Source organism: Aythya marila, assembly GCF_965140915.1.
Source record: "Aythya marila genome assembly, chromosome: 1".
Taxonomy (NCBI): Eukaryota; Metazoa; Chordata; class Aves; order Anseriformes; family Anatidae; genus Aythya; species Aythya marila.
Window position 1 is genome coordinate 71,472,465 of NC_139042.1, and position 14,999 is coordinate 71,487,463.

Sequence of the window (14,999 nt, forward strand, 5' to 3'; positions counted from 1 at the left end):
AAATACGTTGACAGTTCACAGGAAAGAGGACCTGACATGGCCGGAGGAAGGATGCTCAGGGACCTGAAGTTTCTGTTAGTACAGATAAGAAAGAGGAACAAAATGGACAAAGTGTGGAATATCAGATCATGATCAAGAGATCTGACTTCTTACGTATGAAAATAGCAGTCAATTTTATTTCATAAATCCTGTGCTGGCAATGTGGGCATATTCAATGACTAAAACTGAACAAATATTTACATATTTAATGTTTACATATGTGTTTAAGGAAAGGTTGGACATGGTGTTTAGGGACATGGTTTAGTGGGTGATATTGGTGGTAGGGTGGTAGGGGGATGGTTGGACCAGATGATCTTGGAGGTCTTTTCCAATCTTAATGAATGATTCTATGATTCTATTTCTTTCTCTGGACAGTTATGCAACAGTTACACTGAAGCATTCTGTGTAGGGAGTAAAATCTGTCTCTTTTCAATTATCTGGTTGATGTTTGTTGAAGCGATTTCACGGAATCACAGAATTATAGGGGTTGGAAGGGACCGCGAGAGATCATTAGGTCCAACCCCCCTGCCAAAGCAGGTTCCCTACAGCAGGTTGCCCAGGTATGCATCCAGACGGACTTTGAATATCTCCAGAGGAGACTCCACAACCACCCTGGGCATCCTGTTCCAGTGCTCCGTCACCCTTACCGTGAAGTTGTTCTTTCGCATATTGGTGCGGAACTTCCTGTGCTCCATTTTTTGACCATTGCTCCTTGTCCCGTCCCCACTAACCACCAAAAAGAGGTTGGCCAAATCCCACTGTCTCCCACACTTAAGATATTTGTAAACATTGATAAGATCCCCTCTCAGTCTTTTCTTCTCAAGGCTGAACAGACCCAGGTCTCTCAGCCTTTCCTCATAGGGAAGATGCTCTAGGCCCCGTATCTTCTTTGTGACCCTCCACTGGACTCTTTCCAGGATACCCCTGTCTTTTTTTGTACTGGGGAACCCAGAATTGGACACAGTATTCCAGGTGAGGCCTGACCAGGACAGAGTATAGGGGGAGGATCACCTTCCTTGACCTGCTGGCCACACTCCTTTTTATGCATGCCAGGATCCAATTGGCCTTCTTGGCCACCAAGGCACACTGCTGGCTCAAGGTCAACCTGTCATCCACCAGGACCCTCAGGTCCTTCTCCACAGAGCTCCTCTCCAGCAGGTCATCCCCAATCCTGTACTGATACATGTAGTTGTTCCTTCCCAGGTGCAAGACTCTACTCTTGCTCATGTTAAACCTCATTTGTTTTTTTTCCTGCCCATCTCTTCAGCCTGTCCAGGTCTCGCTGAATGGCAGCACAGCCTTCTGGTATGTTGGCCACTCCTCCCAGCTTTGTATCATTGCTGAGGGTGGACGCTATTCCCTCATCAAGGTCATCAATTAAGATGTTGAACAAGACCAGACCCAGCACTGACCCCTGAGGAATACCACTAGTCACAGGGTGCTCTGAAGTAGGAAAGTAGAGGTTGTTCTAAATGAAGCAATGATTAAGCTTTGTGTGTGCATGTACATTGCCTTTCCAGCATTAAAATGCAAGTAAGCATCATTATAGATTATATACATGATTGTTGTACAGGGGTTTATCACTGAAGAGCACTGAAAGTTTCCTGCTGCTTTGCATTCATTTGTAAGATATCATTACAATCTGCTGAACAACACTTCCTTCTGTACTTGTTGGAAACTCTAAGCTTTCATTCATTCTCAGGCACTGCTTGTCGGCTACTAGTAGCCACAGAAAACATGTAGTCAAAACTGTGAACTCACCAAAAGTATTGCAGAGAGCAGTGAATAAAAGCCTGATCCACAGTCATTTGTACCAGTGCAATCATTATTTAGCACTGCCTTATACCTGTCCCATGCTCACTTGCTGCTGGCAACCACACCTATACCAAGAAAAGTATTACATTGAAGTAGACTCCGTAGGTAGTTCATTGGAAGATAAATCTGTATTATAAAAATAAATAAATAAATAAACTGAAATTTCAGAAGATCAATATTAGGCTTGGAAATTGAATTATCCCAAAGACAGAATAATGATTTATAGGATGAACCCTTTATTCAGCTCCTTTTTTGTGCTTCCTGCACACAACCACAGAGAAATGAGTCCGTCAGGCAGAAAGAAACTATTTTTTGAATAGATCGAAACTAGATCATAAAGGATTCTTTCATGTATTGGATGCTACTTGATATGCTAAAGAACATGGAAATTATACTTGGAACAAAGCTAGGTGCTACAGAAATAAAGAGGATGTCTTGACTGCCATGACTGGAAGTTCTTAATTTCCAATAAAATTTCCAAGTTCTTATCTAAAAGCAGTTTAAGCTATAAAGCTGTGAAACAGTATAAACAAAATAAAATGAGAAGCGTTGAACAATTCGTATATTAGCAGGGGTTACCAGCGTAATTTAGAAAAAATCTTTTCATAACTCTACTCAGTAGTGAAAGCTTAATTTTTACTCTATCATTTGTTAAATTTCATACTTGCTATGCATTTCTTTAAAAATATATGTAATAGGTACTTTTTTTGTTGTTGTTCTTATAATGTTTTTATTTTCTGGGAAAGACGAGAATAGAATTATAAGTTCAGAGGTGCAACTGAACCTAGTTCTCTTGTATTGTTGGAGTATTTTGTATCAAATGCACACTGGACAATCAGTTGCATTTCTATTATATTTATATTTTCTCATCTACTTACAGTAACAACATGTGTGGGGTCTTTCAACTACAAGTCAAAACACTGCCCTAGTCCTACATCTAAACTAAAAAGATGTCAAGGCAAGTTTTACCATACAGTCTATAAATCTGTAGAGGACGGAAGAGTAATTGTGTACCTAAATACCTAAACAGTTATTTGCAACGTGGCAGAAAACACATTTTATTAAAGTGACTGTATCCTTCTCTCTGCATACCTTCCCCACGTTTAAATAAATAAATACATACATAAAAATTAAAAAAAAAAAAAAAAAAGAGAGAAAATAAGTAGTCCAAAACTAGCCACAAGTTTTTCCACTACTAAAAAGAAAGGGTAAGTTGGGAGCTGATACAAAAACATAAATCTTTCCTTATTCCCCTTAATAGCTGCTTCATCGCATGTATCTTGGTACTTTGCATGTCCTCACTGGCTGCATACCATGGGCAGGGGACTGGGAATAGGTCAGAGCATTATTTCATCTTCTAAAAGTTGAACTACTTAGGGATAGATCCAAAAATACTTGCAAGGCACAGTGGTGAAATGCCCATTAGAAATCACAGGAAATTAGAGTAGATGGGAGTCAAACAGTTGTTTCAAGGAAGAGAGGTCTCGCTGATTCTTAGTCTCTCCCATAAGTCACTCACTAGCTGAGGCTGCAGTACCAAAAACCTAGCCTGTCTTAAATAGTGAGAGAAATATTATTGGTTCTGAATATAAACTTTTCTTTCCCACACATGAGGAAACTGTGCATTGACATGTTTAGTGCAGAGATTCACTGTCAGAGTTTCAGCTTCTGGAGCCCATAACGATATCTGGTTCTCGTTTAGCTAGATCATGTGAAAATTAAATTTAATGAAAGTTGTTAGCAAGGATAAGGGAGAGAAAGAATAAGGTTTATTCTTGATTTGCTTTTTCATTTGTAAAGAACAGGCACACATTTCCACAGGTTTTGGGTGAGGGATGAAACTGCTGACAGTTTGAGTTGACAGTCAAGAGCATTTTGCCTGCTTTATGCAGCTTGCTGGTAGGGAAAAAGAAGACAGGCATTGGGTAGACATTGGTTTCAAGCCAAGGTTCTCATAAAGCATTACAGGCTCCTGTGCATACTGGTGGGTCCACAGGAGCTGGGAAACTCCAAGAAATGCACCCTAGAATTTCCAGCACACTTTCATCCCCCTCCTCCCTCCACTGATACAGACACTGATGGAGACAAGATAAGGACACAGTTTAAGAGCTCTTCCGGAGAAGTATCTGCACATACAGTTGCATAGGAGATACTGAAACTGAGATAAGAACGTTAAGAATGATTTTTTCCATGTTACTTTCAAGTTCTTATGAATGCAGTTGCTTTCATGCATCGCAACAAAATGTAGTTGTTGGATTTTTCTGCTCCTAGCAGAGCAAAACTAAACCAAAGCTAACATTCTGAGTCAAATTATATTAATGAAATAGGTCTGTTTTATTGTTTACAGTCATTAGAGTTTTTCATTAGAAAAGACCAAGTGACAGGTGTTTTCTACTGCATCTTCTATTACTGCAAAGATGCGAGCTAGAGCAATAGCAAATCCTGTGCTACAAGTACATTTCAAGGAACGGGCTACATTTACAACATGCAACAATTTTCCATTGAGGGAGAAAAACAAACACACACACACACACACACCAAAAAAAAAAAAAAAAAAAAGCACTTATCAGTGTTAAATAATGTTAGAATCAGTAGTCTGTAATCACAGGATGTACTGAGATGACTGCAAATTCTTATCTTTGGAAAATGTTGTAATCCTTTTGTCAAGTATGTGTTTTGAAAGACACAAGTACCATGCTCATTTAATTCATTGGGATGTTTACTGCATTTGCTTTTACAGTTCTTTTTTACGCAAGATTAACTTTTCACAAGAACAAACCATCCAAAAACTTCAGCATAACAATTTAATTCCTCTGAAACTACTGAGCAAGGAATTTCAGGAATATAGGATTTTATTTCCAGAATTGGAACTGATCTCTGTTGGTATTTTCTTTTTGAGAATTTGTAGCTGCTTTCCCAAATCAGTAAATTTCTTTTTTTCCACATGGATATTGACTCAGAATTAGCATTTTTTATTTCTAACATGGCTAAATTCAGTCACAGAAAGAACTGCAACACCAGTATTTGAAATTCAGCTCTGTGGACTTGTTCACTGAACTGCTCATTCAAGTTATCATAGCTGATAAACTTCTCATAAACCAGTTGAACTTACTGTTTCTGAAAACTCTCACATTTTGCCATTAATGGCGGCACTTTCCTAAAAATATTCCAGACTGCAATTATTGTTTGAATGTATTTCAGTGTTCTCAAGTTCAAATCTTGCAGAAAATCTGATAACACCAAAGATATTTTGAACAGTTTTCACATGACCTTAAAGTCAGGTATTGAGTTAATTTAAAAGAAGTTTCAAGTCAGCAAAGAATTTAGGTCAGCTATAGGGCAGTGAAGGAATCTGAATCTGAGAGCAGGGGGCCATGAAATATGTAGGGAACAAAATCTTCTAGCGTTGATGTTGCCACCAGGAAAATAATCTCACTTCTCACAGTGGTGGTTTTGCACATCTCAATGTGCCAAGGAAACACAAACAGATCGTGTTATGTTATAGCACCTGCAGTGCACAAGTAACATTTACACTCCTACAGAAAGCAGCAGTCCTTAGTTTTCCAGCATTCTAAACTTTACTGGCTTTTGCTAAGCTTTGGGAAGAGGAATAGAATCACGCTAAAACTTTGGAAGACCCTGAGAAAAGCTAAATTCGCTGTAAAAATGAGTGTTTTGTCACAAAAGGGTTTGCTTCGAAGAGCATCGTCTTCTAGGAGCAGCAAGCAGTGAGCATAGATCCCTGGTCTCACAGGCCAAGAAGACACATACAACATGTCAGCTGAAAAGAGGAAAAAACAAAGACTCTAAGTTTTGTGCTTTCTCTAGGAAGATTGTATTGTTTATTTTCTTTAGTTCTCCCAGTTAGCAAGTTCTTCTCCCACCCTAGGAAGTGCCATGCTTTCTGAAGCAGTGCTTGAGACAGTTTCAGAGTGCCCTTCTATAGCAGACGGCTGGCATGAGAGCTGGCATTTCATGGATCAGGAGAAATCGTCTCTTCCTGTGTCGTGGTTTAACCCGGCTGGCAGCTAAACACCACGCAGCCGTTCGCTCACCCTCCCCCCTCCCTCTCTGGGACGGGGGAGAGAAATGGAAAGTGAAGCTCGTGAGTTGAGATAAAGACAGTTTAATAAGACAGGAAAATAATAATAATAATAATAATAATAATAATAATAATACAATGATGATAATAGTACTACTACTAATAATATGTATAAACAAGTGATGCACAATGCAATTGCTCACCACCCGCTGACCGATGCCCAGCCTAACCCCGAGCAGTCCGGCCCCCTCCCCCCGGCTAGCCACCCCTATATATTGTTTAGCATGACGTCAGATGGTATGGAATACCCCTTTGGCTAGTTCGGGTCACCTGTCCTGGGTCTGTCCCCTCCCAGCTCTTACTGTACCCCCAGCCTGCCTGTTGGCAGGACAGAGCAAAAGTCTGAGGTGTCCTTGGCTTGGTATAAGCACTGCTCTGCAACAATTAAAACATCGGGGTGTTATCAGCACTCTTCTCATCCTAAGCCAAAACACAGCATTCCACCAGCTACTAGGAAGAAAATTAATTCTGTTCTAACTGAAACCAGGACATCTATCCACCCCTTATTCCATACCATTTATGTCATGCTCAGGTTACACTCTTTTCCATACGTTCTAATTAGTCACCTATAGTAGTCATGGTAGTGGTAACATACAGTATTATATAGCAATTAAGATGGTACAATTCAGTTCATGGGCTATTCTCACCCAGTATTAAATCTCCTTGAGGTACACACCGGACCTCTCTGTTCTTTTGCATCACCCACCAAGTGTATCCAGGTCCCTGAGCGAAAACAATTCCACGAATGGGTTTGCCTTTTCCTGAGGCAGGAGTAGCCCAGACTGTTTTACCCAGCATATTTTTTACATGCACTACAGGAACTTTATCCCCATCTACAGTACGTAACAGGTTTGATTGGGCAGGTCCAGCTCGGTTGGCAGATCCCCTAGTATTGACTAGCCAGGTGGCCTTTGCCAAATGCGTATCCCAGTTTTTGAATGTCCCAGCGCCCATTGCTTTCAATGTAGTCTTTAACAGTCCATTGTATCGTTCAACTTTCCCGGAGGCTGGTGCATGATCGGGGATGTGATACACCCACTCAATACCATGCTCTTTGGCCCAAGTGTCTATAAGGTTGTTTCGGAAATGAGTCCCATTGTCTGACTCTATTCTTTCTGGGGTACCATGTCGCCATAGGACTTGCTTTTCAAGGCCCAGGATAGTGTTCCGGGCGGTGGCATGAGGCACAGGGTATGTTTCCAGCCATCCGGTGGTTGCTTCCACCATTGTAAGTACGTGGTGCTTGCCATTGCGAGTTTGAGGGAGTGTGATGTAATCAATCTGCCAGGCCTCTCCATATTTATATTTCAGCCATCGTCCTCCATACCAAAGAGGCTTTGACCGTTTGGCTTGCTTGATTGCAGCACATGTTTCACAGTCATGAATAACCTGTGCTATAGCGTCCATGGTCAGGTCCACCCCTCGATCACGAGCCCATCTGTATGTTGCATCTCTACCTTGATGGCCTGAGGTGTCATGGGCCCATCGGGCTATAAATAATTCACCTTTATGCTGCCAATCCAGATCCACCTGAGCTACTTCAATCTTAGCAGCCTGATCCACCTGCTGGTTGTTCTGATGTTCTTCAGTAGCCCTATTCTTGGGCACATGAGCATCTACGTGACGTACTTTCACAGCCAGGTTCTCTACCCGAGCAGCAATATCTTGCCACAATGCAGCAGCCCAGATGGGTTTGCCCCTACGCTGCCAGTTGTTTTGCTTCCATTGCTGTAACCATCCCCACAGGGCATTTGCTACCATCCATGAATCGGTGTAGAGATAGAGAACTGGCCATTTTTCTCGTTCAGCAATGTCTAAAGCCAGCTGAATGGCCTTCACTTCTGCAAACTGACTCGATTCACCTTCTCCCTCAGCAGCTTCTGCAACTCGTCGTGTAGGACTCCATACAGCAGCCTTCCATCTTCGATGTTTCCCCACAATACGACAGGACCCATCAGTGAACAGGGCATATTTCTTTTCATTTTCTGGTAACTGGTTGTACAGTGGGGCTTCTTCAGCACGACCCACCTCCTCCTCTGATGATATCCCAAAGTATTTACCTTCTGGCCAGTCCATAATCACTTCCAATATTCCTGGGCGACTGGGGTTTCCTATTCGAGCCCGCTGAGTAATTAGTGCAATCCACTTGCTCCATGTAGCATCAGTTGCATGATGCGTAGAAGAGACCCTTCCCTTGAACATCCAGCCTAGTACCGGCAATCGGGGTGCTAGGAGGAGCTGCGCTTCAGTACCGACCACCTCTGAAGCAGATCGAACTCCTTCATATGCTGCCAGTATCTCCTTTTCAGTTGGAGTATAGCGGGCCTCAGACCCTCTGTATCCCCGGCTCCAAAACCCCAGGGGCCGACCTCGAGTTTCCCCAGGTTCTTTCTGCCAGAGGCTCCAGGTGGGGCCATTCTCCCCGGCTGCAGTGTAGAGCACATTCTTTACATCTGGTCCTGTTCGAACTGGCCCAAGGGCTACTGCATGGACTATTTCCTGCTTAATTTGTTCAAAGGCTTGTCGTTGTTCAGGGCCCCATTCAAACTCATTCTTCTTACGGGTTACTTGGTAGAGCGGGTTTACAATCAGACTGTAATTTGGGATGTGCATTCTCCAAAACCCCACAACACCTAGGAAAGTCTGTGTTTCTTTTTTGTTAGTTGGTGGAGACATAGCTGTTATTTTGTTGATCACATCCATTGGGATTTGACGACGTCCATCTTGCCATTTTATTCCTAAAAACTGGATCTCTCGTGCAGGTCCTTTGACTTTATTTTGTTTTATGGCAAAACCGGCTTTCAGAAGGATTTGGACTATTTTCTTCCCTTTCTCGAAAACTTCCTCTGCTGTGTCACCCCACACAATAATGTCATCGATGTACTGCAGGTGTTCAGGAGCTTCCCCCTGCTCCAGTGCAGACTGGATCAGCCCATGGCAAATGGTAGGGCTGTGTTTCCACCCCTGGGGCAGTCGATTCCAAGTATATTGGACTCCCCTCCAAGTGAAAGCAAACTGTGGCCTGCACTCTGCTGCTAGAGGGATGGAGAAAAATGCATTAGCGATATCAATTGTGGCGTACCACTTGGCTGCCTTCGATTCAAGTTCGTACTGAAGTTCCAGCATGTCCGGCACTGCAGCACTCAGTGGTGGCGTGACTTCGTTCAGGCCGCGATAGTCCACTGTTAGTCTCCACTCGCCATTAGACTTTCGCACTGGCCATATGGGACTATTGAAAGGTGAATGAGTCCTGCTGATCACTCCTTGGCTCTCCAATTGACGAATTAGCTTATGGATGGGAATCAGGGAGTCTCGGTTAGTGCGATATTGCCGCCGGTGCACAGTTGTGGTAGCAATTGGCACTTGCTGTTCTTCGACCCTCAGCAACCCCACAACAGAGGGGTCCTCTGAGAGACCAGGCAAGGTAGATAATTGTTTAATGCCCTCTGTCTCTAAGGCAGCTATACCAAAAGCCCACCGGAACCCTTTTGGGTCCTTGCAATATCCTCTTCTGAGATAGTCTATGCCAAGGATACATGGAGCATCCGGGCCAGTCACAATACGGTACTTTTCCCACTCATTCCCAGTCAGACTCACTTCAGCCTCCAATACAGTCAACTGCTGAGATCCCCCTGTCACTCCACAAATATAGATGGGCTCTGGTCCTTTATAGCTCGATGGCATTATAGTGCATTGTGCACCGGTGTCTACTAAAGCCTTATACTTCTGTGCATCTGATGTGCCAGGCCATCGAATCCACACAGTCCAATAAACTCGATTATCCCTTTCCTCCCCCTGGCTGGAGGCAGGGCCTCCCTAATCCTGGTCGGAATCTTCTTCGTTTCTGTGTTTGAAGGACTGTCTGCTGGAAGTTGGAGCAGCAAACTTTTCAGAGAATCCCTTCTTCCTGATTGTTTTCTTTTGCAACTCACGTACCCGTGCCTCTAGGGTCGCGGTAGATTTTCCATCCCATTTTCTCATGTCCTCTCCATGGTCTCGTAAGTAAAACCACAGGGTAGCACGGGGTGAGTACCCACCATATCGTCTTCCTTGTGTGGATGAACGACTACCCCTGATAGCTGAGACACTGCTCTGTACAGGTACGGAGGAGAATAATCTCTCTTCAAGTTGGTGAACCTTTTCAGAAAGTTTCTCCACAGTGTTCTCTTTTGGTCGGTGGACACTGGTTGGTTCAGGTGGGGATGAAGATAGATTCTCTTTAAGTTGGTGGAACTCTTCAGAAAGTTTCTCCACAGCTGAGACGCAGGCCTGTAAGGAAGAGGAGAGACTTTCTTCGTACTGCCGGAGTTGTTTAGCCACTTCATCCACTGTGGGTTCCTCATCCTCTTTCCAGGCCATTATTGCCAATGAGCTGGCATATGATGATGGTGCACTCCGTACAAACTTCCGCCACATGGGTCGCGTACACCTGACTTCATCTGGATCTTTGGATGTTTGTCTGAGGTCTGGATCCTCATAAATCACTTCCCGTACGGCTAATTCCCTCAGATACTGGATTCCCTTCTCCATAGTGGTCCACTTGCCTGGTAGACATAAAAGTTCTTCCTTGAAGGGATACCTTTCCCTCACAGCTGAGAGGAGACGCCTCCAGAGGCTGTGAGATTGTGCTCCATCTGCAATTGCTTTGTCAATGCCTGCATCTCTAGCAAGGGATCCCAGTCGCTTGGCTTCCCTGCCATCTAATTCCACACAATTGGCTCCAGTGTCCCAGCATCGGAGCAGCCAGGTGACAAGCTGCTCACCTATACAGCGACCAAAATCTTTTCGCACATCTCGTAACTCACGCTCGTTTAGGCTTCGGGTAGTTACTGTTGATTTTTCGGCATCCTCATCTTCCTCCTCCTGAACCCTTGATGGCCCAGCGTCGTCGTCGTCTCCATCGTCTCTATACCTAGATTTGGCAGAAGACTCTCTGCGTTCTAAACGACCTGAATCTCTATACCATTTTTTCACCTTCTCTACAGGGGCAGCTTGCACTGCTACTGCTCGTTTCTCTGACCTTGTTACAGGGTCTGCCACAGAGGTTGGAATACCCTCTGCAGGGTCAACTTGCACTGCTACAGCTCGTTTCTCTGACCCAGCTACAGGAGCTGGAGCGGCTGCAGGAGCTGAAGCAGCTGCAGGAACCGGAGCTGGAGCAGCTGCAGGAGCTGGAACTGGTGCGGCTGCAGGAGTTTGAACTGGAGCAGCTGCAGGAACCGGAGCTGGAGCGGCTGCAGGAGCTGGAACTGGAGCGGCTGCAGGAACTGGAGCTGGAGCGGCTGCAGGAACCGGAGCTGGAGCGGCTGCAGGAACCGGAGCTGGAGCAGCTGCAGGGGCTGGGACTGGAGCAGCTGCAGGAACCAGAGCTGGAGCGGCTGCAGGAACTGGAGCTGGAGCGGCTGCAGGAACTGGGACTGGGGCGGCTTCAGGAGCTGGGACTGGGGCGGCTTCAGGAGCTGGGACTGGAGCGGCTGCAGGAGCTGGGACTGGAGTGGCTTCAGGAGTTGGGACTGGAGCGGCTGCAGGAGCTGGGACTGGAGCAGCTTCAGGAGCTGGGACTGGAGCGGCTGCAGGAACTGGGACTGGAGTGGCTGCAGGAGCTGGGATTGGAGCATCTGCAGAAGCTGGGACTGGAGCGGCTGCAGAGTCCACCGTAGGGGTCACAGTGGCCGTTGGATCTGTCACGGGACTTGGAGTGGCCGCAGGGTCTGTCACTAAGTTGATAGCAGTATCCATGGCAGCTCGATAGGCATGAGCCAGGCCCCAGCATGTTACAATGATTTGTGTTACTTTGGAACTTCCCGAATCGCGACACCTTTTATTCAAGCATTCTGCCAGTTTTTGAGGATTTTGCACTTGTTCAGGGGTGAATTTCCAAAACACTGGGGGTGCCAACTGGTCTAGATGCCTGCCCATATCCTCCCATACTCCCTGCCACCCACAACTATACTGCCTCCGGGCAGATCTCCGGATGAGCTTCCTAAGTAGTTGTTTAACTTTAAGCAGAACCTGAAGTGCATTCAGGAGGCAGAACAACAGGACTATGCTGGTCTGAGTATCCCAAGGATATTCGATATCTTGGAGAGCTATTGTAATAAACTCGGACGATAAGAGGGTGGTGAAGGAGGAAGGGAGAGTGATCAAGGAGGGTACAGGGGTGGTGAAGGAGAAAGGGAGAGTGATCAAGTAAGAAAAATTATCTTCCCCTTTCCCCTCCACAGATTGACTCCCTAATGAAAAATGGCAACAGATACAATTGCTAATAGTTTCCAAAATACAGTTTCCAAAGTATAGAATCGAAGATGTTACTGAGTACAAATACCAGGTTAGAGTCATGGCCAGATATTTCATCATCTCATAAGCCACTGATACAACACACAGTACCATAATGGTCTGAAACCAGGGCCCGGAGAGGATAAACAACATGACAGAGAGCACATACGGAAAATAACGTGCTATAATACTCAATTTGGAAAACAGGCGCAGCACAGTTGAGATTAAAGCAATCAGCATTATGACAAGTGACTATTAAGCAGGTCTAATACTTATACCAATTTTAGTTTAACACACTCTGGTCAGATCTGCCGTTATCTCAACCTTTCGTGCCCCACGTTGGGCGCCAAAAAGACTGTCGTGGTTTAACCCGGCTGGCAGCTAAACACCACGCAGCCGTTCGCTCACCCTCCCCCCTCCCTCTCTGGGACGGGGGAGAGAAATGGAAAGTGAAGCTCGTGAGTTGAGATAAAGACAGTTTAATAAGACAGGAAAATAATAATAATAATAATAATAATAATAATAATACAATGATGATAATAGTACTACTACTAATAATATGTACAAACATGTGATGCACAATGCAATTGCTCACCACCCGCTGACCGATGCCCAGCCTAACCCCGAGCAGTCCGGCCCCCTCCCCCCGGCTAGCCACCCCTATATATTGTTTAGCATGACGTCAGATGGTATGGAATACCCCTTTGGCTAGTTCGGGTCACCTGTCCTGGGTCTGTCCCCTCCCAGCTCTTACTGTACCCCCAGCCTGCCTGTTGGCAGGACAGAGCAAAAGTCTGAGGTGTCCTTGGCTTGGTATAAGCACTGCTCTGCAACAATTAAAACATCGGGGTGTTATCAGCACTCTTCTCATCCTAAGCCAAAACACAGCATTCCACCAGCTACTAGGAAGAAAATTAATTCTGTTCTAACTGAAACCAGGACATCCTGACAAGCAATGGCCAGGAGAGCTTCTAGCATTTGTCATGCTGAATAGAAACATGGTTGTACTTTGATGGATCTCAAACTGTTTTTAAGAAGTAAGAACTCTTGAAAACTTGGTTCACAAGTCATCCAGGTTTGATCTAAACAAATACTAAAAGTAAGATTATCTAATTTTCACAAAAAGAAACTTGTAAAATGAAAACTTTTTATAAAAGTAACTGTGTTCCGTATATGTTAAAATATTATCTGTTTTAATGTTTTCATCACATATTGCTCACGCATAACTCCATAGTGCGTTGGGGACAAGGAAGTTTTTCATTTGCAGATATGCAAAATAATGCCATTTGTGTCCTGCAGTGTAGCCTGATTCAGCACAAGGTGAAAGACCAGCTGATGTTGTCATCTGGCTTTGGTCTGTGTTACTGCCTAGCCTGTTTCTTCAGTTTCAAGAATTGCTCTTCCAGTACACCCATTACTCTGCAGTAATAAAAATGAGAAAAGATGGGTACCAGGTGACCATATTCTGTAATATAAGAGTATTATAAAATGAAGAACTGTCTTCTCAGAAGCACCTGAAATCAAAGAGAAAACTCAAAAATATTTGGCAGCCAAGGAACAGAGTTTACCAGACATTAAAAGACGAATATATAGTCTCAAAATTTTCACTTAATATATTTTTGGTCAAAAAAGTAGTCGATGTAGTTAGTGAAAGTAGCTAAAATTAATTAAAAAGAGAAATCAAGGTGCTCCATAGAAACAATTACAGTGACAAGAAGAAAATGAAACTTTTATTTGGTAGTTTTCTTGACGCTCCTCCTTTAAGTCTTATCTCCTTATGTTTTTCTTATTAGTAAAGTATCCCAGTAATACAACTGATATTATTTTTTTTCATCTTTTTCACCTACAGGGTAGTTATTTTCTTGCTTTTCATTTAATAGTAGTCCCAGATTGCAGTACTCCATTACTCGCTTTATAACTTAGCACAGGGAAAAATCAAGCATTAGAGAGCATTTAATGGGATGAAATGCAGGCACATATAGCACTGAAGGTATCTGTTGGTAAGTGAGGCTGCTTGAGCTGTTCTGTACAATCATGCAGCTGCAGGTGACACATCCAGTCATGCATAGCCCTGAGGATCATACAATGAAGATGAAACTCCTCTGTTGGTAATTACAATTTCCAGTGTTATTCGGCTTTTCTCTTTGAGAAGATAGGACAGCTCATGCTAAGGCTTTTAGGCAGCTTCCTACAACCTACAGCTGGAACTTGCTGTCATAATAGAGTGGTGCATGCCACATTTCATTGTCTTGGTATTTTTGCCCACCCCGACCTCCCTCTATATGGCAATAGAAAGCAGTTTTTTCATGGGCAATTGCCTGTTCAGTGAACACTCAGCAATAATCAGCTGCTGACAGAATAAATCTCTCCTTAAAAATGAATAGTTGTGAGAAATATATTTCAAAGCTGCTATCCAGTAGCCAGCAGTTTCCATATGACTCTCTACAACTCGGTCACAGGCAAGAAGGAAAGAAAACACTTCGTGTATCTTTCCTTTGGACCCCATCTCATGTGGGGCCAGGAGCAGCTTAGAGTTCTAACTCTATAACTCTACACTCTGGCTTTGAATGATATCTTCTTCAGGAGGACACATACATTTGAATGTGCTTTTTCAAGCATGACATGGGGATGAACTGCTTGGGGGTGAAGTCCTGCACAGATTTCTTAAGAAAAATTGGTGTCTACTGAAGTTACCACTCTGCTGTCACTAGTTAAGGTTTAATGAGTAGTAGCTTCATGAATCTAAAGTGAGGATATTCTGGGAAAT